This window comes from Phalaenopsis equestris, unplaced genomic scaffold (assembly GCF_001263595.1).
Source record: "Phalaenopsis equestris unplaced genomic scaffold, ASM126359v1 Scaffold000288, whole genome shotgun sequence".
NCBI classification, from domain to species: domain Eukaryota; kingdom Viridiplantae; phylum Streptophyta; class Magnoliopsida; order Asparagales; family Orchidaceae; genus Phalaenopsis; species Phalaenopsis equestris.
In genome coordinates, this window is record NW_018164730.1 from 611,209 (window position 1) to 635,829 (window position 24,621).

The 24,621-nt window shown below is 36.5% G+C and overlaps 1 long non-coding RNA gene across 3 annotated transcripts in view; it reads right to left on the reverse strand.

Annotated features, from left to right (window-relative positions):
- Positions 1-23,624, reverse strand: part of LOC110025095 — a 50,941-nt gene extending 27,317 nt beyond the window's left edge. For 2 of the 3 annotated variants that reach the window (XR_002294088.1, XR_002294086.1), the window contains exons 1-3: positions 23,298-23,624; positions 23,006-23,190; positions 2,625-2,808 (exon numbers count right to left, since the gene is read on the reverse strand). This is a non-coding gene — a long non-coding RNA (uncharacterized LOC110025095). Of the gene's footprint in view, positions 1-2,624; positions 2,809-14,646; positions 15,297-22,584; positions 22,910-23,005; positions 23,191-23,297 lie in introns of those variants that run through there. The other variant, XR_002294087.1, reaches the window with a different exon arrangement.
- Positions 23,625-24,621: the final 997 nt, after the last annotated feature.

Here is a 24,621-nt window from a genome sequence, read left to right on the forward strand (position 1 = left end):
GTCTCTCAGCCGCAGAATCCCTCCAACGGCAGTCGCAATCTTTCTACCGTTGCACAGTATGAGTTTGAGCTATGGACACAAACGACAGGAAAGAAGAAGAGGAGGGTTTGTGGCCTTGGTGCAAAGGGCATGACCTTCGATGCTGAGATCTTTCATGCTCCAGTGAGTTCCCAGAGCTCTTCACAATTGGACCATGATACTCTTGCCAGGTAGGTCATTGTCATGAACGAAGAGCTCCGTCAATTGCGTGACCAGATGATGCAAGGTCAGTATTGGGTCAGGAGTTCCATACACGCATGGCAAAGAGTTTAGGAGATTGTCGGGGCAAGCGACCGATGACATGAGTAGTTGAAGAGGGAGATGAGGGTTTTTTTATGTTTTATGTTTATTTTTGTTATGAATTTGAACTTTTGTGATGGAGTTTTTTGTGAATTATATTGTTGAGATTTGGGACCACTTGTAAAATTATTTTACTTTTTTATTGGTATTTATTTGAGCTGTAAAATGTGTTGTTGTAATGCATTAATATGTTATTCTGACATATATTGTTTGTTATGTGCAGGTTGTACGAATGTAATTGCTCTTTTATATTTTTTTAAAGTGATATAGATTTGCGTCTGATTTGCGTTGAATATACTAACATGCACGCAACAATTATTTTCACTGGTTTTCGATATTATCTTCCACCAATCCCTCGACAGTCCAACGCAAAAACTTTACGTACAAATTATAAACGCAAATTCAGGCGTATGCACAATCTAAATATTAACCGGCGCAAATAAGAAAAATATGATGCAATAAAACTACATAAGATTTTTTTGACGCAAATTCAACGTTAATTACATTATCGACCCTCGATTTACCCGTGGAAAAAAAAAACATACGTAACATGAGCACATTCCGGTAATGACCTCTTATTATTGTAGGATTTGTCTTCATTTTGCATATGATAAGCCCGACGCAAATTTACTCTATTTCTATAGAGTTACCACCCTAGCCAACACCATTTAGAAAAGATTCAAATTATACTCGCCCAGATTAGGTTGAACCAACCTTGGGTTATTTTTGGAGAATTCAGCAAACTATACTCGGCATGGAATCCCGGTTCAGCTCAGTAAGGTAACCCACATGGTTGGACCAATATAGATGTTTTCTTACAGGTAGGGAAACTCCTCGGCAGCTTTTGGGTACAGTGTAGTCGCCAATGGGATCTAAGTGTTTGGACAGCAGTCGAATACCCTCAAAACCAAAAGAATACAACTCTACTACTTTCAACGTGCAGACAGAAGCTTCGACGAATGAGATCGAAGCTTCTCCAACACTAAGAGACTGACACGAGTGCACCAATAACATCGTGGCACGCGAAGTAAAGGGAGTCGTGGGCTTCTCCCGCGATGTCCTTTGTCTGGACCAAACCAGTCCAGACCCGAGAGAGCCAAACAGCTCTCCCACAAGAGATTGAAGCTTCCTTTCCATAGGGGGATCTAATCCTGGTTATCTAGAGCTTATAGATGCCATTCATGTTTTAGGTTTGTAATAATTTTCTTTAAGATTTTTGTCAGGACAGCCTCTAGCATCATGTTTTCCCCTCCCCGGGCTGCATCTGATGGCAAGGTGGCCCAACTTTAACTCGTCTCGAGGTGGTGTCCATCATTTATTTTATTGTTTGTTGTTGCTTCCCTCCCTACCTTCCTACCTGCTACTGTTTGTTGCCGCCCCCCTACCTCCCTACTTGCTGCCCATAACCATCAACCGCCCCTCTTCTGCTTGCCGTCACCCTCCAACCTTCCACCAGTTTGCTGTCGCGACCTTCCAAACCACTTGCCCCTTACTATCGTCCCTTCAAGCCCCTTCCCTACTTGTTGTCGCCCCTTCAACTATATTCCTACTTGGTGATGCCCCTTCCAACCCTCTTTTGCTTGGTGCCTAGTGGTCGAACAGTTTTTCCCTAGTTGTCTCTAGACCACCCGACCATCTACAACTCTCAGTTTCCACCAACTTTATTAGCAGCCCACCACTTTCAAACCTCGCCCAAGTGGGAATTTTTATTTGCGCATTTTTTTCCATTTCAAGTGTCTTTGCTTGTAAGCCGATTTGCTTTATCTATCGTGGTTTGGGTTAACTCCAGAATGATGCCCATTGGTGTTCAAGCCAATAAGATTAGTTCTAAATATACCAAGTCAGGTTTGGGAAATATTTAAGCCCACCAAGCAAGTCTAGCTAGTGTTTTCATAATTGCACTTTTGGCTTAATTTTCCATTTTATAAAAAAAAAAAGAAAGAAAAACTAATTCATAGGCAAAAAAATAAAAAAACAAGCAAATTCTCTTGATCAGTAGAATGCGAATTGACAATCTCATAATAAACAAATTTAAGGCAAACATTTTCACCATAGGATCCAACCAACCACCGCTTACTTTTATCATTTTTAACGTTTGTTGATGCTACTTTTAATACAAATTCAACTCTAATCTGTTTGCTTGATTATTTAACCAATTTCTTCACACATTATATCCATATGAATACATCAGACCCTCAAATTTACTCAATATTAAGCAACTCAAAGCTTTGAAAGCATAAAACTCTCTTTAAAAAAGCTCAAATAATATATCAATTTCCACATACCTTGACGAAAACTGCTGTTGTTCTCTGAATAACTATGAAGCAGCATGAAAAGCCTTCATAAAAGATGATCTCTTGACCAAGTTTTCAGCAGACTTTTAAACATGTCAGCATTTGTCATCGGTGTCCACGATTCCTTCTACGGAGAACAAAACTGTAAATTTAAGTAGCAGATTACCTGCACAGGCTGCAGCAGTATTCTTCTCTTTGGTGAGAGTTTCAATGGGCATACATTGAAGATGAAGACAATATATGACTAGTTGCAGCTAAGAATGTGCATTATTTGTTCAATCCTGAAAAACCAAACCGAACCAAACAACTTTGTTGGATATGGTTTGGCTTCAAAAAAGCTTCTTGTTTTTCTATTTTAAAAACCTAAATATCTAGTTTTTGGCTATTAGTTTGGTTTTAGTTTTCATTTAACCGGACAAACAAATAAACCAAAAATTTGAAATTAAATGGAGCGTTCATGACATTAAATAGAGACTATACATGTAAGATATGAAATTCTTGATGTTAAATCATAATCGAACTATAACAAAAACTGATTTTCGGTTTGTTCATAACAAAATCATTTAAAACTAATTAAATCTTGGTTCGGTTTGTTCGGTTTTTTCAAATTTTTGATTGGTTTATTTTTCGAATTTTAGATTTCAGTTGCAATCAGTTTGATCAATTTGAAAACTAAATGCTCAACCCAGCAAGTACGCATCATGAAGATGAATGATAATATGCTATCGGGAATGACCTTTAAGGAGAAAATGGATTCAAATAAAAGCTTTTTTCTAAGTACTGGTTCTTAGCTAAATTTGTGGGAAATAAGCCTTGGTGCAATGAAAGTGAACTGCAGTTTCTGTTCTTACTTCAAACAGGTAGCTTATAATAGTAAGCTCCAGTAGAAATTTAACCGAAGTTAATAGTTTTTGTTCAATTGGATCTGATATTTTTCCACGCAACTTTGCTGCATAAAGTGCTCAGAGAAATTAAAATAATGCATGCTATTTTCTTTCATCGCCCATGAGGGAGGCCGTGTGTCAAGAAAACTTACACTTTCCTGAGAAAAAAAAGGAAATAAAGACGTAGAAGGAGAAAAAATTTGGCTCATTTACAAAGATAACACTTGAAACTCTCATATTTACATATATAACATGTAAAACTTACTATTTACTAATATAACACTTAAAACTACTTCTTAGATCAAAATTAAACCAAGTTTATCTCAATTTGCCAACCCGTTTAAGTCCCGCAAAAATTGACATCTTCTTGTTCACCAACATTTCTTCATCTTCTTATCCATAGAATTTTCATAAGAAGCTGTCACTGAAAGGGAAGAAACCACTCCCGATATGGCCACCTTTGCCGATGGAATACGAAAAAATATCAATATTCGAAAACAATCAAAGGAATTAAACCCTTCAATGATGGTTATGCTCGTTGCAGTTATTATAGTGCTTATATCCTTCATTGACAATTATGCTCACCACGTTATGCCCAAAAGAAAATTCTGCAAAATAAGAAGAAATTCATCTCCAATAAGAGCATGAAGAAAAAAATGCTCAGATAAAGCATTTTTGCACCTAGAGAATATACTTTGCTTACAGAGTCCTAATCCATCTCTTTCATGTCAACTTATAATTCTTGAAGAAATTTCAAAGTGCGGACTGTATATATTTGCTAAAGATAGGTACATAATTGTAGCACTGTATCATGCGTTCTTCTTGCTCATTTGAAATGATGCGTATGTAAAGCCCCTAAAATTGATGATATTTGGCAACGGTAAACGATAGTTAAAATTTCTGAGATGTGGCCTAAGAAAGGTAGCTTAAACGTGTTGATGTACTGATACAGAGTATGATCCCATCAATGGTTAAAAAGTAAATTCAGTTCAAATTTTCAACACAAAAATACATAATTTGATGAAGCTAAAAGGATGGCCACACATCCTTTCACTTTAAGATACTTCTATTTAGTCAACACTTTAATTGATGATATTAAGATATTTTTAGGGAACCACAAAGATATGGGGTGCAAGTGGGTGTACAAAAGGAAACAAACAGTATCAAAAAAGAAGAGAAAAGTTCAAGACCCGACCGGTAACAAAGAGATTTTCACAGCAAAAAGAGATAGATTATGATGAAAATTTTTCTCCTGTGGTCAAACATACTTCAATCAAGGGAGTACTTGCATTAGTAGTCATTTGAGATTTGCAGCTAGAGCGAATTGATGTTAAAAATGTATTCTTGCATGGTGATCTAGAGAAGCAAATTTACATGAAGCAGTCACAAGAGTTCATTCAACGTGGACATGAGCATCTGGTTTGCAGATTAAAGAAATCGTTGTATGTGTTGAAACAGTCTCCAAGTCAATGGTACAGCGGTATACTGATTGCTGCAAAGAATATGCATGATGTCCTTGGTTTGCAAGTTTTATTGAGTTAAGAATTTGATATGAAAGACTTGGGTGCTACGAAGAAAAATTTTTGGAATGACAATTCACAGAGATAGGGCTCAGAATGATTGTGGTTATCTCAACGAGACTGTTGAGAAAGTGTTAGACAGGTTTGGAATAAGCAAAGCAAGGCCTGTGAGCACTTCATTGGCAAATCATTTTAAGTTTTCTTCAGAACATTGTGGAATAAGCAAAGCAAGGCCTGTGAGCACTTCATTAGCAAATCATTTTAAGTTTTCTTCAGAACATTATCCTAAGACAGATATGAAAATTGAAGACATGGCAAAGGTTTTATATGTCAATGTGGTTGATTGCTTGATGTATACAATGGTATGTACTCACCCTGACTTGACTCATGTCGTTAGTTAAGTTTGCAAATACATATCTAAACCTGGAAGACGACATTGGGAAGCACTCAAGTGAATTTTCAGGTATTTGAAGGGTACTGTAAGACATGAAATTATTTTTGACAGTCAGCAGAATAATCCTTCAATTGTTGAATATGTGGATTCAGACTATGCAGGTGATTTAAATTACAGAAGATCTACAACTGGGTATATTTTTACTCTTGGTGGAGGGCCTATATGTTGGAAATCAACAGTTCAGTTTATTGTGGCATTATCTACAACTGAAGCTGAGTACATCGTAGTAGCTGAAGTTGTTAAATAAGTCTTATGGTTTGCTGGGTTAAAGGAAATGGATGTTGAGCAGGGAGAAGTTCAGTTGCATCGTCATAGTCAAAGTGTCATTTATCTTGCTAAGAACCAGATGTATCATGCTAGAACCAAACATATTGATGTGAGGTATCACAATATTAGAGAATTGATTGCATCTGGTAAGACATTGTTGCAAAGAGTTCATACTAATGAGAATGCAGCTGATATGTTGACCAAGTCAGTTAATATGAACAAGTTCATGCATTGCTTGAACTTGTTGAGTGTTTTTAATTGCTAGACAACATGGTAGCCCAACCCATTTTAGGGTGAGAGAAACTCCATAGTTTCCTAAAGGGATTTGATAATTGCTAAGGTGGAGATTTGTTAGGTATGGTTTATATATCAGATAAGTGATAGATGTTGGAGCGGAGTGGAGTGAAATCATCTGTCCAAATTGAGAAGTTTTATTGAGCGGGTTGGGGTGCGGGTGCGAGGGCAACGGCCCCGCGATACGATACAATAATATTTTTTGTAATTATCAATCAGGAATAAAAGAAATCAGATAGAATAAAGAGTTTCCTTCTTCGCAATACTGCAAAGAAGGAAATATTATGTTTGCACGGATTCTTTCCTTTTAGCTGAAAATTTAGATTATGAATATGTATTAATTAAATTACTTAATTTAGATTATACTGACTATTATGTACCTAAAATAGATTATACAAACTACTATTTATTGGAATGAAAGCAAAGGAAAAGGCATTCAGCTTATTCACTCAAAATATTGTCATGGTATCAAAGTCTGAATCCTTGAAATTTTAGCTTTTGTTATCTTTGGTCGGCATCTTCGACTGCTTCCTCACCGGAGCGCTTGTTCTTGTCTTTGAGTTCTGCGGCGTCTTTGTCTGCTTTGTTTGAGTTCTGCCGCTGCTTCAAGATGATCGAAGGGAGACCTCTGGTGCTAAGTTTTACGACATCTTCTCTTCTCTAGTGCGACATCTTCTTCGTTCGACATCTTCGTCCGGCATGCTTCGTCCGGCATCTTCGAACATCTGTTTCAAGTCGATTGACTCCAATTACAAGAAAAGCAAGAAATTCGTCGCTCGTTCGTTCCGATCTGCCAGGATCTCCCTTCGTTCGCTCCTACCGCGATCTACCGTGATCCGCTCGTTCCATCCGCACGTTCCTGTCGCAATTTGTCGTGATCCGTCACTCGTTCTTGTCGTACCGCGATCTGCCATTCGCTCCCGCCGTGCCACGATCCGCTCGCTCGTTCGCTCCTGACGTGCCGCGATCCGCTCGCTCGTTCGCACCAATCTGACGATCCACTCCGTTCGATTGTCATGATCACGACTGATTCAAACTTCGCAGTGTTCTTCGATCTTCCATCATAGGCTTTCGATTTGAATTTTATTTCTTGGATATTTTGATCGAGATTAATATATTTAAAATGTCTTCTGAAAACTTAGCTATCAAATTTATGAGAAAGAATTATGTCGCATGGGAATTTCAGCTCAGAATGTTCTTAAAAGGGAATGAGCTTTGGGGTCATATTGATGGATCTTCCCCAGCTCCTACTGAGACAAAAGATCTGGGTCAATGGGAAGCAAAGGATGCTCGGATCGTTTCCTGAATTTTAGAATCCATTGAGCCTCATATGGTGAACAATTTACGATCTTTTGGCACGGCTAAAGAAATGTGAGAATATTTGAAGCGCGTTTATAATCAAGATAATTCTGCGAAACACTTCTAATTGGAACTTGATATGAGTAATTATAGTTAGGGTAATCTTTCAATCGAACAATATTATTCTGATTTTTTAAATTTATGGAGCGAATATACTAGTGTTATCTATGATAAAGTGTCAAAGAAGAACTTAGCTAGTCTTCAAGACAATCACACTTGGGATATTGTTTTATGTCCTACAGGTGTTAAACTCATTGGTTATAAATGGGTTTATTCTCTTAAACTCTGATCTGATGGCTCTCTTGACAGATATAAGGCAAGATTGGTAGCTCTTGACAATCGACAGGAATACGGGATTGATTATGACGAAACATTTGCACCTGTGGTTAAGATGACAATTGTCCGACTGGTGTTATCTATTGCTGCATCTAAAGGCTGGTTCTTAAAATAGATGGATGTTAAGAATGCATTCCTACATGGGGATTTCAGAGAAGACATTTATATGACTCCTGCAGGCTTATTTTCTACACCTTCACATGATGTTTATAAGCTCAAACGGTTCCTATATAGTTTGAAACAGGCTCCACGGATCTGGTTTGAAAAGTTTCGCAATACCGTTCTTAGCTTCTCTTTTATTCAAAGTCAGTATGATTCATCATTATTTCTTTAAAAAACTGACAAGAGAATTGTTTTGTCATTAGTATATGTTGATGATATTATCATTACAGATTGATGTCTCAGCTACAAAAACGTCTTTAGGGTTCTTTTCATATGAAAGATTTATGATCATTAATTTATTTCTAAGGACTCGAGGTTCACTCTTCTGCCGTTGTTATTTTTCTTCATCAGCACAACTATACAAAGAGACTCATTGCTTTGGCTGGTCTTCAAGATGGTCGCTCCACTGATACCCCTTTGGAGGTAAATGTCAAATATCAACAGAATGATGGTGATTTTCTATCTGAACCATCTCTATATAGACAATTGGTTGGCAGTCTCAATTATCTGACTATTACGCGTCCTGATATTTCATTTGTTGTGTAAGTTAGTTAATTTATGCAAGCCCCTACACATCTTCATTTAGCTGCAGTTCGACGTATTATTCGATATTTGAAAGGTACTTCTCATCGTGGTTTGTTCTTTTCTGCAAAGTCTCCTATCACTTTAACAACCTATAGTGATGTCGATTGGGCTGGTTGTTCTGATACACACTGATCTATTACTGAATGGTGCATGTCTCTCGACAACTCTTTAATCTCTTGGAAGAGCAAGAAACAAGGTCGAGTGTCTAAGTCATCTACTGAATCAAAATATCGCGCTATGTCCTCTGTTTGTTCTAAAATCATGTGGCTTCGTGGCGTGTTGGCTGAGCTTGATTTTCCTCCTTCCTCGGCTTGAGTCTACTTCTCTTCATGCAGATAATACTAGTGTTATCCAGATTGCTGCTAATCCCGTCTTTCATGAATGCACGAAACACATTGAAGTAGACTATCATTCCATTCGAGAAGCCTATGAGGAGGGTGTTATATCTCTTCCTCATATCACTTCTGATCTTCAAACGGCTGATATATTTACTAAACATCTTTCTCGACAGCGTCATCAGTTTCTTGTCAGCAAATTGATGTTTCTTGACCAGCCAACATCAATTTGAAGGGGGATATCAATCAGGAATAAAAAAAATCAGACAGAATAAAGAGTTTCCTTCTTCGCAGTACTGCAAAGAAGGAAATATTATATTTGTACAGATTCTTTCGTTTTAGCTGAATATTTAGATTATGAATATGTATTAATTAAGTTAATTTAGATTATACTGAATATTATGTACCTAAAATAGATTGTACAAACTACTATTTATTGGAATGAAAGCAAAGGAAAAGGCATTCAGCCTATTCGCTCAAAATATTGTCATTAATTTCACTAAGGGTATATATATACATATATATATATATGCTCTCCAATTCATGAAAGGGCCATGAATTCACTGGTTTTTTCTAATTCACTGCATTTTCGTCGAATTGTCTCATCTTCGTCGCCAGTCTTTCTACAGCGGCTCTGTTTCGTCGTCCCGCTTCGGCTCTCTCGACAAGTCGTATGGCTCGGGGGCGTCGGGTTTCGTCGTCCCGATACAGCGACTCTCACTCGCTGCGGCTTTTGAGGCTCGCTGCTGCTCTCACTGGCTACGGGCTTCTGAGGCTCGTCGTCGTCCCAAGAAATTGCGCTCGGGGCGTCTCTTAGCTACCGCTATCTGGTTCTTTCTATCTGCAGCACAGCACACAGAAGGGCTTTCCTCCGCTCCTTGCTCCCTATTTGGTTTCATAATTTGCTCTCTGCACCTCCATCTTTTGGGATAGCTTCGGACAGATCGTATGTTGTTGCCCTTGCGGGTGCCCAAGCTTTAGGTACACCTAAATCATGTTCTTTTCCTCCTTCGTTTGAGTGGGGGGAGAGCATCAAAAAACTTGATAGGAAGAATGGGAAACCTGTCATCTTTTTTACAGAAACTGAAGGTATTCAACTTGCTTCCTCCTGTCATCTGAATTTGGTCGGAAAATTTATGTATGGTCATCCCAAAATGGAGTTGATTTGTAAAGAATTTAAGTGTATGCATCTTGTTTGGGAGTGAAAAATTGGACATTTAAATGGAATACACTCTTATTCAACTTAATAATGAAGAAGATTACACGCGTTTATTTGATAGAAGAATTGTCTAGATTGATAACAGAGCAATGAAGATTCTGAAATGATCTGTGAATTTTGACCCACAGACGGAACCACCAATAATTCTGGTTTGGATTCACCTCCCTAGTTTGAAATTTCATTATTTCACTCAAAAAATGTTATTCTCTATTGCATCAGCTTATGGTAAGCCATTTAAAACGGACATTCCTACTTTTAATCTTTCTGCCCATCTGAAGTCAGAGTACTTGTTGAAAGAGACATCACTTTATCCGCTTCTGGGGAGATTTGGTTGGGCACACAACACTATGGATATTGGCAAAAGGTAGTGATTGAGCATTTTTCTTCTTATTGTTCGAACTATCGTATGTTCGGTCACTCCAGTTCTCAATGCCACTATTTACACCCCCAACTCAAACCAAAAAAGCAAAGCGCTCTGCCAGAGACAGAGAATCCAGCTCCACCTATTCAGCCTCAAGTTATTGACACTATTGATTATCAAAAGGATACTCCTGAAGATTTCATTATCCTCGCAGGTAATATGTCAACCATTCAGTTTTCACACAATGTTGTTACTCCCCCGTCTTTGAAACCTCCTGTCGTGGGAGCAAGGGAAATTCTTTAGACCCCACCTACTCTAGAACCTATCACTGATATTACAGGTGGCAATACTTCTACTACTTCACTACCGTCTCATCAGATCGAGCAAAATGTTAATGTTACTCAGGCTCATGGGGATCATGATGTGCAACAGCCTACACCTGTCCGACCACCTTTGGAACAATCCATTGATCAGATGAATCAATCCTCGGATGAGGAATGACAAGTCTACACATCCAGGAGGAAGAAGAAGAATGGAGAACTACTTTAGCTTAGGAATCTGATAGACGATACTTTGGTTACTTCGGGTAATGGTATGCACCTTACCAATCTGTTAGTCGGGTCCTTTCCGAGAACTAGAGGCAGAGGAAGGACTAAAGCGGGACGTCCCTAGTACTTTTGCTCCCGTTGGTGGCTTTTTAGTTTTTTATCTTTTTGTATCTTTGCTTTAGTTGGAGTTGTGTTGTATTGTGTAAGTTGAGCCTTTTTTTAGGCCCTCTCATTCAACCTATCTGTATCTTTTCTTCTTTAATATATTAGCCCTTGGGCTTTTCCTAATATATATATTATATATATTATTTCTAACCCTATGGGAACCGATTTTCACTTCTGGAATAGAAACTGCCGCTTTGTTCCCAAGTATGCAGGCACATTGTCGAACCTCGTAAATCTCTTACGATCTTGAATCTTCTTGCGATTTTATTTTAACTTCACTTACTTTGAATAAGAACACTACAAAATGCAAGAAGGCACGCCATGTTGTCAATAATATATCAAAATTGAAAGTTTCAGGTATTTTTTGGCCAAATTAGCATTCATGTATTTTGCACGCCACCTGAACCGTACCAGACATTCAATCACCAACTTTTTGATTTGGGCTGGTTCAGCAACAACGACAGCATTGTTACCCATTGTTAGATTTATCCTTTTTGTTTCTCTCTACCCTTTTCCTCCACATTGAGGTTGGCAATTTTGCTAAAAAGATTGCAATAGTTTTTAGTTAATTTGAAACTGAACCAATATATTTGAGTCATCAGATTGGAATGTGTCTCGAGTCTTTTTTAGTCAGTTTTAATTAACACTAGACCAAAATCTAATTCAAGTTTACTCAGCACACACACACAAAGCATTCCGTGGAATGCCGCCTGAACCAAACCGTCATTCATTCACTAAACTTGTGATTTTTTAGGGATTGATAACGATGAAATCATTGTTAATCGTTGTTAGATTTATCCTTTTTAGTTCTCCCTACCACTTATCCTCTTCACTAAGGCCGGCTATTTGCTCAAAACTTAAGTTTTGAGTCAATCTGAGACCAACTCGACAAGTTTAAAGTCTAGTTTTGAGCACATATATTAACAAGCGATTTTTAGTCAATTTCAAGCTGAACAAAATCAAAATCAAATTCAAGCTCATTCAAAGCATATTATATTAAACTTTTATGCAAAATTGTGCTTTCAAGCTTTGGCAGGCGACTCGACAACTGAATTCTAATATCACTAGCTTACATAAAAAGTTCAAATCTCTCTTCAAGCAACCACACATTATTTTTTTAGTTCTAGATCCAATCATGTAAATTCAAGTTAATTCAAAGTCATTTCAAATTGATTTAGAATCTAAATGCCAGCCTTAATCCTGGTGAGTATAATCCATCCAACAAAATGTCATGACATTATTAGAACCCCTCCATGAAGCCCGCAAGAACAATTTCATTATCTCATTCAATCAGGAATCTCAGCACCTTCTTAGCTTGAAAAATAAGATGGATATTTTTTTTGAATTACATCAATGATTTCTCGATATTTTCTAATACTAAAGTTGATTTCCTATCAATGTTGAAGGAAGGGAAAATAAGTATGCTCAAAAAAAAGTTGAGCTTGTAGAAAATGTTCATATGGGTAGGGGTAGCATAGCAAAAAAGAAAAGCCCAATTGCAATAATAAAATTTCATCAAAATAACTTCAACGCCACTTCATGTGTAAAAATAATTGGACACATACCCCTGACAGATGTTATCACCTCTAGTGTACGTACCAACAAAGAATAGTTAGCATCCACCGGGCACATAATAAACATTATAAAATGGGATATAAAAATATAACTAAAGAAAGAAACTGATGCGTCATCATGCGTGGAAATTAAGGATAATTAATTGCGGTTGATTCAAAAAGGGTGAGATCATAAACAAAAGTGACAATTCATCTAATTATTTCAAGGGGGCTACGTACAAATTACTACAATAGTATCAATGCAACACGACAATAGAAAAAGATATAATTAACCAACTTATGGAGAAATGAAAATAAAAATATGAAACCTGAAAAAGGTTCATGTTCCATCTATCCCGATAGAGAAATTGATAGATGAGGATCTAGCTTACCTCCGAAAGAGGGGAAGAGGGGATTGCCAGCTGACATATCAAAATCCTTGTGTAGTCCTCCGAGGAACAGTACAAGTTTTATAATCTTTAGGGGCATTTACATACACACCACTCAATTCTTATCCATTTACATATCTAATGCCTAAATTTTCCTTTGTTTACATTAATACCACTCAAATCTAACATATCACATAAAAAATACCACCATTTTAACTTTCAAAAAGTGAAGTACACATTTTCATGCATAGATGAGGTGGCATGTATGTAAAAATTGATGTTTAGAAATTGATGTTTAGATGTTAGATATATAAATACATAAAAATTAAGTGGTATGTATGTAAATCATCCTAATCTTTTATATGAGGAAACTTTTCGATCACCTGAGAGACATAATAGAACAAAGGCATGTATCATAAAATGGCAATGTATTTGGATGTTTTAAGAGTGCAGCCAAATTTACATAGAATCTCACGGTGAACATAACAACCCTCTATTGATACAAATAATAAAAAAATATCAACCTAGAGATCATTAGCTTAATCACGCATTATTCCCATTAAAGCTGAATCTTTACATCCTCACCTAGCGAGAAAAAAAAGGAAAGAATTACATACATATCACTCATATCCTATGTATTTTACATATCTGAATCTAACACCTAAACTTCAACTTTTATATGCATGCTACCTTACCTACGCATGAAAAGGTGCATTTCACTTTTTAAAAGTTAAAATACTGATACTTTTGATGTGAGATGAAAGATTTGTGTAATATATATGTAGAAGTAAAGTTTAAGTGTTATGCATGTAAATGTCCAAAAAAAAAAAAAAGACAATAGTGAGTACGAGAAGATCTAAAAATACAAAAGTATACTTAGCAAATATGTGATGTAATAATCAATTTGGCCTACTGTCCTTTCTGAATTCTTTGGGAGCCCATTTCGTTATGCCACATACAGTAACCAATTGACATGGAAGCAAAATCAGCCGGATTGAAAAACAGATCTTGTTTTGATACCATTGAGGAATCGAATTCAGGTTCCATATAAGTTAAAAGACAGTTTTATGATTTTTTCTGCAGATTGAAGTTATGCATGACTATAACTGTAAAACTATAATTGCTACTTGTGATTCAGTATTATAGCTAAAAATATCATTGTCTTGTTTAGGTTGAAAAAATATGCTTCCTATTTTCAGGCTTATTTCTTTCAGTCATGAAAAAGAAAATATTTAGACATCAGCAAAATCAGATATCAAAGTTTAAAACTGTTGTGTGACAACAATCTTTAGACTACAATCTATGGATGTGAGAGAGCCAAAAAGTAATATTTATTATATAGCTAACATCACACGATGAATGTTTGTGAAAACGACAGAAACCATCTTATTCAATTTTCCAATCTAAAACATTTCTGTTCTCTCAGAATGCGTAAAATGTCAGAAACGTTGTTTCAACATTTCAAGCAATGAACTCTCTGGACGCCCTGGTTTCAAATATAATAATAAAATTATTATTATTATAATAATAATTATTATTATTATTATTATTATTATTACATGCAAAGAAATTCGTGGTGATTTGTTACTAGCTATACACAAAGATCTTACACAAATAAATAAATAGCGATTGCAAGAGACCAATGTTTTTTTACATGAAATACCCAAAAAGAGAAAAATCATAGGGCTCAGCAGGGTTGAAATTATTCCACTATATAAGCATAAACTATAAAAATATTACATGCCTTCTACATAATAGAAGGATGATCTTAGATTGTTGGTTGAACTTCCTATGAGAGTGGTGAAAAATATTGGTGAAGTGGTCAACAATGAGAGGAGATAAGATGGTTGTGGTTAAATGATGGTGGTTTGACAGCATGTGGGTGGTAACAGTAACTATTGGATGATGGTGGTTATTCTGAACACCTTGATGTTCTTAGGATTAGCTTTGACCATATAATGGGTAGCCATGAACTTGAAAATGTTGTATGATATGACCACAAAGGTGCATTTGTTCAGATTGTGTGGCATATTATAACTTCGAAAGAGATGAAAATATTGTTCTGGGTCGAAGATATGTTGAAATTTAGTATGTGAGGTTGGCAACATTTGGAGGTGGATAACTGATGAAATCAACTATCGGACAACATATTTGAGCTGTCCGGCGGCAGTCCCTGCTGTAAATAGTGAAGCGGACAACGAAACAGCATGGTACGGTGGTTAAGGAGAGTCACTGCAAATAGAAGATGCCCTAATTAGAAATAAATAGCAGAAAAGAATAAAAAAAGGAAGAGTAATTCGCTGAAATAAAAAATATAGGCAGTTCAACACAACCAAGGAATTGCATAATTTTCGTGTCCCTAGGATGAATAATAGAAATAAATAGCAGAAAAGAATAAAAAAAGGAAGAATAATTCGCTGAAATAAAAAATATAGGCGGTTCAACACAACCAAAGAATTGCATAATTTTCGTGTCCCTAAGATGAATAACATCCTGCATTATTCTCCCCAAGTAGGAGAGGTTTCGCCCTCATCTCTAAAGGACCTAGAACCCATCATCTGATGTTCATTCCCACAAAACATCTATAAAAATTTTCACAACTGCGATTCAGCACTCATGTCTAGTCATCTGTCTGTGGGTGCAACGCTAACCTGAACTGGAACATAGTATGTAATTCCTTCAGTAGAACCTTCCAAAAATCACTCAAAGTTTTCTCATTTCTATCTAAAATGATGACATGTTGGACCTCCCTAAATAGTGATAACCTATGAGGTATGGTATAGGTCAAACAATCTTGAAATCCACTTAGCTAGGGTTGGCATGTGTCAGGTATCAGCTCATTGGACTCATTGTCATCTAGGAGAACCAATACTTCTCTTGGTGGTGCTTCTCTCACAGGCTCAGAAGGACCCTTCGGATTACTAACATCTCTCTCTTATTAGCTGAAGGATGATATTCCTCTTTTTCATCCTCACCTTCTTCAGTGGCTCCTACGTCACTATATATATTTTTTCACTGCTCCTTGCTCCTTTAATGAGATCATTTTCTTGTTTCGACAATCTAGTAATGTGCCCAAAGTTGTCGCACTTGAAACATTTATTGGTTAGGACGGATTTGGGATTGTCGATGAGTCTTCTTTTTATCCACTCTGAATTGATTTTTTCTCAGTGGGATCATCTTGGATGCTCCACTAGATGTATTATTGTTGCCCGATCCTGAGGTTGAACTTTTTTTGAAATGTGTGATGGTTATCTGGTACAATTATTATTTTTCCACCTTCAAAGCTAGAGTTTATACGTCGAGTAAGGACCAATAACACTACAGCTACACGACCGCACACATTACAATATATGACTTCAGTCCTCCAAAATACATAGCTATTGTATACTCTTCTAATTCCATCAACTCACATTGCAGCATAAGTTGATCAAAGTTAGTTGTGTGCTCCTCCATAGAAGAGTCTCCCTAGTGTATGTTATGGAATTTTATGAATGTGTCCCATCAGTAATATGGAGGAAGGTATTTGTGTTGCATCTTCCTTTCATTTTAGACTAAGTAGTAATTTTATTCTAACATTTTTGTTGTCGCATACGCTTCAGATTCTCCACCCAAAAGGAAATGTTCTTCCTTAATTGAATAGAAGTTAGCTTGACCCTTCTATCAGGTGGAAAATCCTTGCACTCAAATATCCGTTCCATTGTTTGGAGTCACTCGATGAACTAGTCAGAATCCAGAGACTCAAATTTGACAAGTCAATCTTCACTCTAATACCCTATATTTTTTTGTGATATTTCATGTCAAATCATTGGAGTATTGATTATTCATCACCATAAACTTTTTGATGGAAGAGTTTCACTCCCTCTTCTCGATCTGACGAGTTACCATTATAATTATGGGTGATCCTATCGAGTTGTCTTCTCTCAAAGGCAGTAAACATATATTGCAGTGGAAGGATTTACCGCTTAATATCCTCCATGATAAATTCATGGAACTATCTTTGAGTGTTTCTCCTATGTGGCATTATGTCCTTTTCTCCCAATCAGGGTTTCAGCGCATGTAGGAATGCAAATGAAAGTCAGGGCCAAAAGCTTAGATTTTGGTGATGATGTCAAGGCAAATTTTTGGTGGAGTAGGAAGGTCGGATTTTAAAAATTTAGGGTTAAGACCACAAATTGCGTTAGGAATGGTTACTTATCGGTATGAATATTACTAGGGTTAAGACCACAAATTGCGTTAGGAATGGTTATTTATCGGTATGAATATTACTTTTTTTTTTAATTTTAAATTTTGGGTAAGAAAGAAAAAATCTAAAAACCTAAGATTTATCATACCAGATGACACCGTTCTAGGGCTTCTATAAGGTATTTAGGAAGCGGATTTAGAGTGGAGGTGGTTATGGAATAGCAAATGAATGATATTGGACAACACATTTGAGTTGTTTGACAGCTATCCCTGTTGAAAACAATAGGACGAAGGGCAAAACAGTGTGGCACGGAGGTCGAGGAGATTCACCATTTATTCCTGCACATACTGCAGACGTACCACTTGCAAAAGAAAAATGATAAAACACTCGTTAGATTAGAAACCAGAGATATGATCTCTAAAACCATAAACAAATCTCAAAAATCAACCTAAAACAGAAAACAAAACATATAAATAGTCTCCCAATAAAAAATAACCTAATTAGGAATAAGGAAATAGGAAATAATAAAAAAGAAAATAAGAAATTTGTTGGAATAAGAAAAAATGGGCGGTTTGACGCTCTAGCGATCGCCGTGCGATTTCCGCATCCCCGAGATGAGCAGCGTCCCACTTCAATTTTATTAACATATTCTTCTATGGTGTCCCTATGAGAGCTTTAAGAATTTTGTTCACGAAGTTACACCATTTCACCTGAAAGCGTCACTTAATAACAATATAAACCATTATCAATTTAGAAAGAATAGCCTCTTCAGCCACCAAGTTCATCTTTATTTGATTGTAGTCAAAGTAAGCATCTAGCATTCAAATGTGGCATCAATAAGTTGATCCCTACGAAGAGAACTATCTTTTGGCAGGCTTTGGTAAGGCCAACATATCGACGCACATTCTCCAAATCCTACCAGCCTTATTGATCAAAACGGCATTGGCCGACTAAGCAAGGTGATGCACTTAACGTATGAATCTGATTTCCAAGAATTTATTGACTACTTGTTCAATTATCTACACAGCTTGTAGCAAAGGGATGCTTCTTTTGGTTGATTGGCTTAAATGTTAAATCAATATAGAGGGAATGTATAATTATTTTAGGATCAACTCTAAACATATCTACGAGACTAATTAAAAAAAATATATCATGATTCTCATGCAAAAAGTTTGTATATTCTGATTATTGTGCATCAGAAAGAGAAAAATCAACTTTTACCAACTGTGGAGTATATTCATTCGATAATAAGATATGAATCAAGTTTTCCTTAAGAGAAGCCTTCTGAGATGTCTTCATCCCAAAGGAATAAGATTTTGATGCTGGGGTTACTCAGGGCAAGGTTGAGCTGCATGGAACAGATTGGTAGAACTAGCGATGGCAAGGGAGTTGACATCATGTTGTGGCAAAAGGAGAATTTCCGCTTGATGGATAGGACGACCCACACGACTGTTCTAAAGCTAGGTAACCTCAATTGGCGTTCAAACCTAACTGAGTGGCCCCCTTCATTTCAAATTGGTCTTAGTTGTCAAGCACCCTTTAGAAGTTGAAGGATATTTTTTAAAGATTCTTCCATCCTGCTGATGCAAGCTTCGCACTTTCCAGAAATGAAAGAAGCAGAAGTTTGACGCCTTACTTCAAAGATTGTTCCATGGAAATAAATGATGGATATTGGAGTGGGAAGCTCTTTTGTTGTGAATATATCAATTGGCCATTGCATGAGTGATTCCGGAGCTCGCAAAAGTGGTACCATTTTTCACAAATGACATCAAACTGTTTTATATAGAAAAAATTCACGATATTTAAGTAAAAAAAAAAACTTTGCCTTTTAGATTTGCACAAAAATCACAAATACAAACAAATTGAAAAAATCACAAGAGATGCAAATATGTGTGTGTGTGTGTGTGAGAGAGAAAAACCTGAAAAGAAAAAAATTATGAAGCATGGTCCAATTAAAATAATTTCATTGTATAAACGTAATGTTGAGAATTTTAGGGCAAAGAAAACGCAAGAATCGATGCAAATCCAGAAAGAAACACAGAGATTTAACAAATGTTCGGTAAAGATGTCTACGTCCTCGGGAGCAGAGCGGCAGCTTTTCCTTTTCAATTCTGAAAAAGAGTACAATATTCTCTTAGGATTACAATACATCATATATATGACATACAATATGTAATTACAAAATTACCCTTGTACCGTACCGCGGGACGTTGCCCCCGCACCCCCAGCCAACATAACAAAACTCCCCCAATTAGGCAAATGTTTCCGCGTCGCTGACTCACTCCGTTCTGCACCAGCATCTGTCTCTTATCTGGTATATGAGTCATATCTAACAAATCCCCACCTTAGCAAATATTCAACCCTTTAGGAGAAAGATACTTGGGAGTTTCTCAAATAACAAAGTTGGTTGGGCCACCATGCTTGTCTAGCAACTGTAAATATTCAACAAGTTCAAGCAATACAATAACTTGTTGATATTAACTGACTTGGTGAACATATCAGTTGCATTCTCATTAGTATGAACCTTATGCAACATAATCTCACCAGAAGCAATTAATTCTCTGATCTTGTGACACCTGACATCAATATGTTTAGTTCTCGCATGATACACCTTATTTTTAGCCAAATAAATAGCACTTTGACTATCACAATGCAACTGAACTCCATATTACTCGACACCTAGTTCTTTTACTAGCCCAGTAAGTCATAATGCTTCTTTAGCAGCTTCAGCTACTGTCATGTACTCAGTTTCAGTTATGGATAATCCCACAATAAATTGAACTATTGATTTTCAACATATCGACCCTCCACCAAGAGTAAACACATATCCAATTGTAGACCTTCAGTCATTCAAATCACCTGCATAGTTTGAATTCATGTACCCCACAACTGAAGGATCATTCTGCTGATTGCCAAAAATAATTTCATGTCATACAGTACCCTCAGATACCTGAAAATCCACTTGACTGTTTCCCAATGTCGAATTCCAGAGCAGACTTGACTAACAGCATGAGCCAAATCAGGGCAAAGCGAGTTCACATCATTGCATACATCAAACAGCCAACCGCACTGGCATATGGAACCTTATCATGTCTTCAGGACACTATTCTAAGGAAAGCTTAAAATGATTTGTCAATATAGTGCTCACAGGCTTTGTTTTGCTCCTCTCAAACTTGTCTAGCACTTTCTCAACATAGTCTCGTTGAGATAAACATAATCGTCTTGAGTCTCTATCTAGATGAATCTCCATTCCAAGAATCTTTTTTGTAGGACTCAAATCTTTCATGTCAAATTTCTGTCTCAGTAAAACTTGTATCCTTTGACATCTTATTGTAGCCCAAGAAGATGTACTTCTTGGATTTTGGATCAAGTTTTGATCTTTCATCTTCAGGTACATGCACATAAGCAGGACAACCAAAAATTCGTAAGATAACATGACAAACTCACAGTCTCTGCCCAGAAGCTTTTAAGAAACTCTGCATTTAGTCTCAAACATCTTGCCCTTTCAGTTAAGGACTTGTTCATCCTTTCTGCAACGTCATTCTGTTGTAGTGTCTTTCGCACTAAAAAAAGTCTCTAAATCTCATACTCACAAAATTTCTAAAACTACGAATTTATATACTCTATCATTATCAGACCTCAAATACTTGATATTTCTGGCAATTTGGTTCTCAACCTCAGTTTTCCACAACTTAAATTTAGAGAAAACTTCATATTTCTGCTTCAAGAAATACACCCAAACTTTCATGGAGAAATCATCAATAAAGGTAACAAAATACAGAAATCCTCCTAATGACGATTCTCTGGTAGAGGTCCATACATCAGAGTGCACATAATTAAGAATCTCTTCAGTTTTATGTTTCTAGTCATGAAATTGATTCTAGTCTGTTTTCCAAGAAAACAAAACTTACAAAAATCGAGCTTGCAAATTTTAACACCATGCAACAAATTTTTTTATGCAATTCAGTCATCCCACGTTCACTGAGATGACCCAAACGCATATGTCACAGTTTTGTATTATTAATCATCTGACTCAACTGAATGAATTTCATCTACAACTGTACTCCCCAACAGTCTGTAGATATTACCTGCATTTAATGTTCCTTTCATCACAATCAATGCACTCTTAATAATTATGATAATTTTTCTATCATCATCTGCTTTAGGAATAAATCATTTCTATGTAAAGTGCACAAGGAAATCAAATTCTTCTTTAAATCTAAAATATGTCTGACATCACATAATCTTCTAACAGTGTCATCATACATCTTAATCATGATATCACCAATACCACCAATATTACAACATATATCATCACCTAAATAGACAGAGTTAAAATTAGATAATTTGTATTAAGTAAATCACTCTCTGTTTATGTGATAAGAGCATCTTGAATCGAGAATTCATGCATCCAGGAACTGAGTTAATTAATCTGAAAGCATATCACCATCACTGCAATCTAAATTGTCACTCTGCACCACATTTACAAACTTGGATGATGCATCACGTTTCTCTTCAATTTGCTTCTTGAGCTTGGGACAATCTCTCTTCATATGACCAGGCTCCTTGCACTTTTAGCAATGAATCATCTTCTTGTCTTTAGACTTTTATCTGGAATTTCGTCTTCCAGAACACTCATTCTATTTCTTCCTTTTACGATCCTGATTACCCTTAATATATAAATTATCACCATGAGAATTTTCCCCTGCATTCTGCTTCCACTGATTGTGAGCCAACAATGCTACAGTAATATCATCAACTTTGATTGTTTCTTTCTCATATATAAGAGTAGTCACTAGGTGTTCGTAAAAGGAAGACAATGAACACAACAAAATCATTGATCGATCTTAATCCTCAATACTTATATCAAGTCGTGATAAATCTGTGATTATTTGATTAAAGGCATTCACATGCTGCACCAGATCAGAATCTTCTTGCATCTTCAACCCATATAGTTTTTTCTTCAAATATAATTTATTTGTTAGAAATTTGGACATAAACTATGTTTCCAATTTCTTTCATACCTCTTCTGAAGATTTTAGATTCATTACATTATACATAACCTAATCTGTCAGACATAAACGTATGTTTGATGTCACTCGTTGTTTCAATTTTCCACAATTTTCATCATTCATGGTATATGGTTTTTTTGTCCGCAAAGCCTTCAAGATTCATTGTTGTGCCAACAAATCTTTCACCCTTATTTGTCACAATCTAAAGTTTTCGGTTCCATCAAACTTCACCACTTTGAATTTGCACCAGAAATTGTCATTTGAAATTAGTCATGCCGCAAACTTTTCCTGTGAATTCCTCTGACACAGTTGTTGAATTGCTCACCCAAATTCCTTCGTACAAAATCCTTCACCGAAAAGCTCCTTCCCGAACTGATCCTCTTGCATAACCGTCATGCGATCTTCAATCTATTGCGGAAGAAGCCCACATAGAATGCCGCGAACCCGCGCCACACCCTCGTCGTGTCTTCTTCGTCCTTCGTGTGCCAAACTCTTATGTCCTAAAATATCGCTCTGATACCACTTGTTAAGAATGTTAAGGCAAAGAAAAAGCAAGAATTGATTCAAATTCATAAAGAAACACAGATTTAACGAGGTTCGGCAAAGATGACTATGTCTTCGAGAGCAGAGCGCGGGTTTTCCTTTCAATTCTGAAAAAGAGTACAAGATCCTCTTAGGGTTTCATATTGATGGATATGCACATCATTAAACTAATGTTCAGAACAAAATTTTAAAAACTATTTTACCCCGTTGACAGCATTCGGTTCCGCAGTGTCTGCGACCTTCGAGACTGCAATCTGTCAGCTACAATATAGCATTCCTACAAGCGTAAAGCCAAAGCGACGCAACATCGTTGCTAGTGTTCCAGGAAATGAGAGACCTCAGCACCCGCAATGCCCTCTCATACGATAAGCAGGCCTGCAAAATTCTCCTTCAAAAAGAGGAAAAGTTTTTATTAGTGCTCCAACTAGTTAGGTATATAATTAGAAACGCCTTCCTTGTTCAAAATAAACAAAGAATGAAGCGGGAGCATTGTACCTGCGAGAGAATGCGCTCTTCGGGGGATTATACCGGCATGAGAGAGTAACAAGAAAAGGTCCGGCGACAGCTTCGTTGCCTCCGGCAAGCTCCAGCAGGCAAGTAGAGGAATACAATAAGAGGTGGGGGAGAAAGGATATTAGGGTTTTCGAAAGGTGTGCTCTCGCGAGAGCTAGAAAGCAAACGAGGAAATAGAATCAGGCGAAGATGACGGAGTGGAAGCAGTGGGGTGGAGGTAAGCATGCTCGTTCCTAAGCATTCTGCAGTTCATCTAGCCGCCAGTTTTCTGTCGAATTCACGTACGCAAATATTTCCCTGGATTTAGGGTGTGTTTGCGCTATTTGCGTGTTTCTAAATAAATGGAAAGTTTTTTTTTTATTGTAATATTTTTTATAATAGATTTGTTCATAACAGTACATTTTTATATTTGAAAATAAATTTTCAGTTTCAACATTACAAATAAAAATAAACATCTATATTACGATTATTAAATTTAAAAAAAATAACTACTAAAATAACAATTAATAATATGATAATATATTTTAAAAATGCAGCTAATGTATGTCACATGATAAGTCATCCTCTTAAAAAATTGTATATGCACGATCACTCTTAGCGATAAAATCCTCCAACTCATCTGTCCATCTAAAGAAATTACAGTTTTATGTTCTTCTCCTTGGACACCTATAAAAAGTTTCTCCTGTAGTTATGTGGTTTTCGTGAAGTAAGTAGGGAACTTTGTAGTCGGCACTAGCAGTACAATGCTCTGGAGGTAACGAAAATCTCCGAGCTCATCATTCTTGGAAGCTTAAAAACACAAAGCACATAACCTTATATGTAACATTAGCAAAAAATTAATAATATAAGTAATCAATTAAAGTTTTATGCAACTGTGAAGTCTCAAAGGAAACAACATATAAGTCAACGAATCTGTCACTACAAGAAGACAAAAAACCTTTTAAAAAAATGTTCTTGATTATCTTTAACCCACATAATACCGAGCTTGTGTGTTTCATGGATGCATATCACCAAAAAAAATGTCGTCTAGAAGAATCTTAAAAACCATAGCACTAAAAAGGGAGATGAACCTAGTTGACTTCATTGGGATTTTAGACGTGACAATAGCCAATAGCGACATATATGACATTCAAAATAACTCTTAAGGTTGAATGTCTTATCATAGACCTCCAAAACAAAACAAAAAAACATGCAATATTTAGATTATGTTTATTGCTCACAGTTCATCGCTCATCCAAGTGGAAAAGAATACATACATAAGGAAAAGAAATATACATGATTTGCATAATATTGATAAAATAAACAT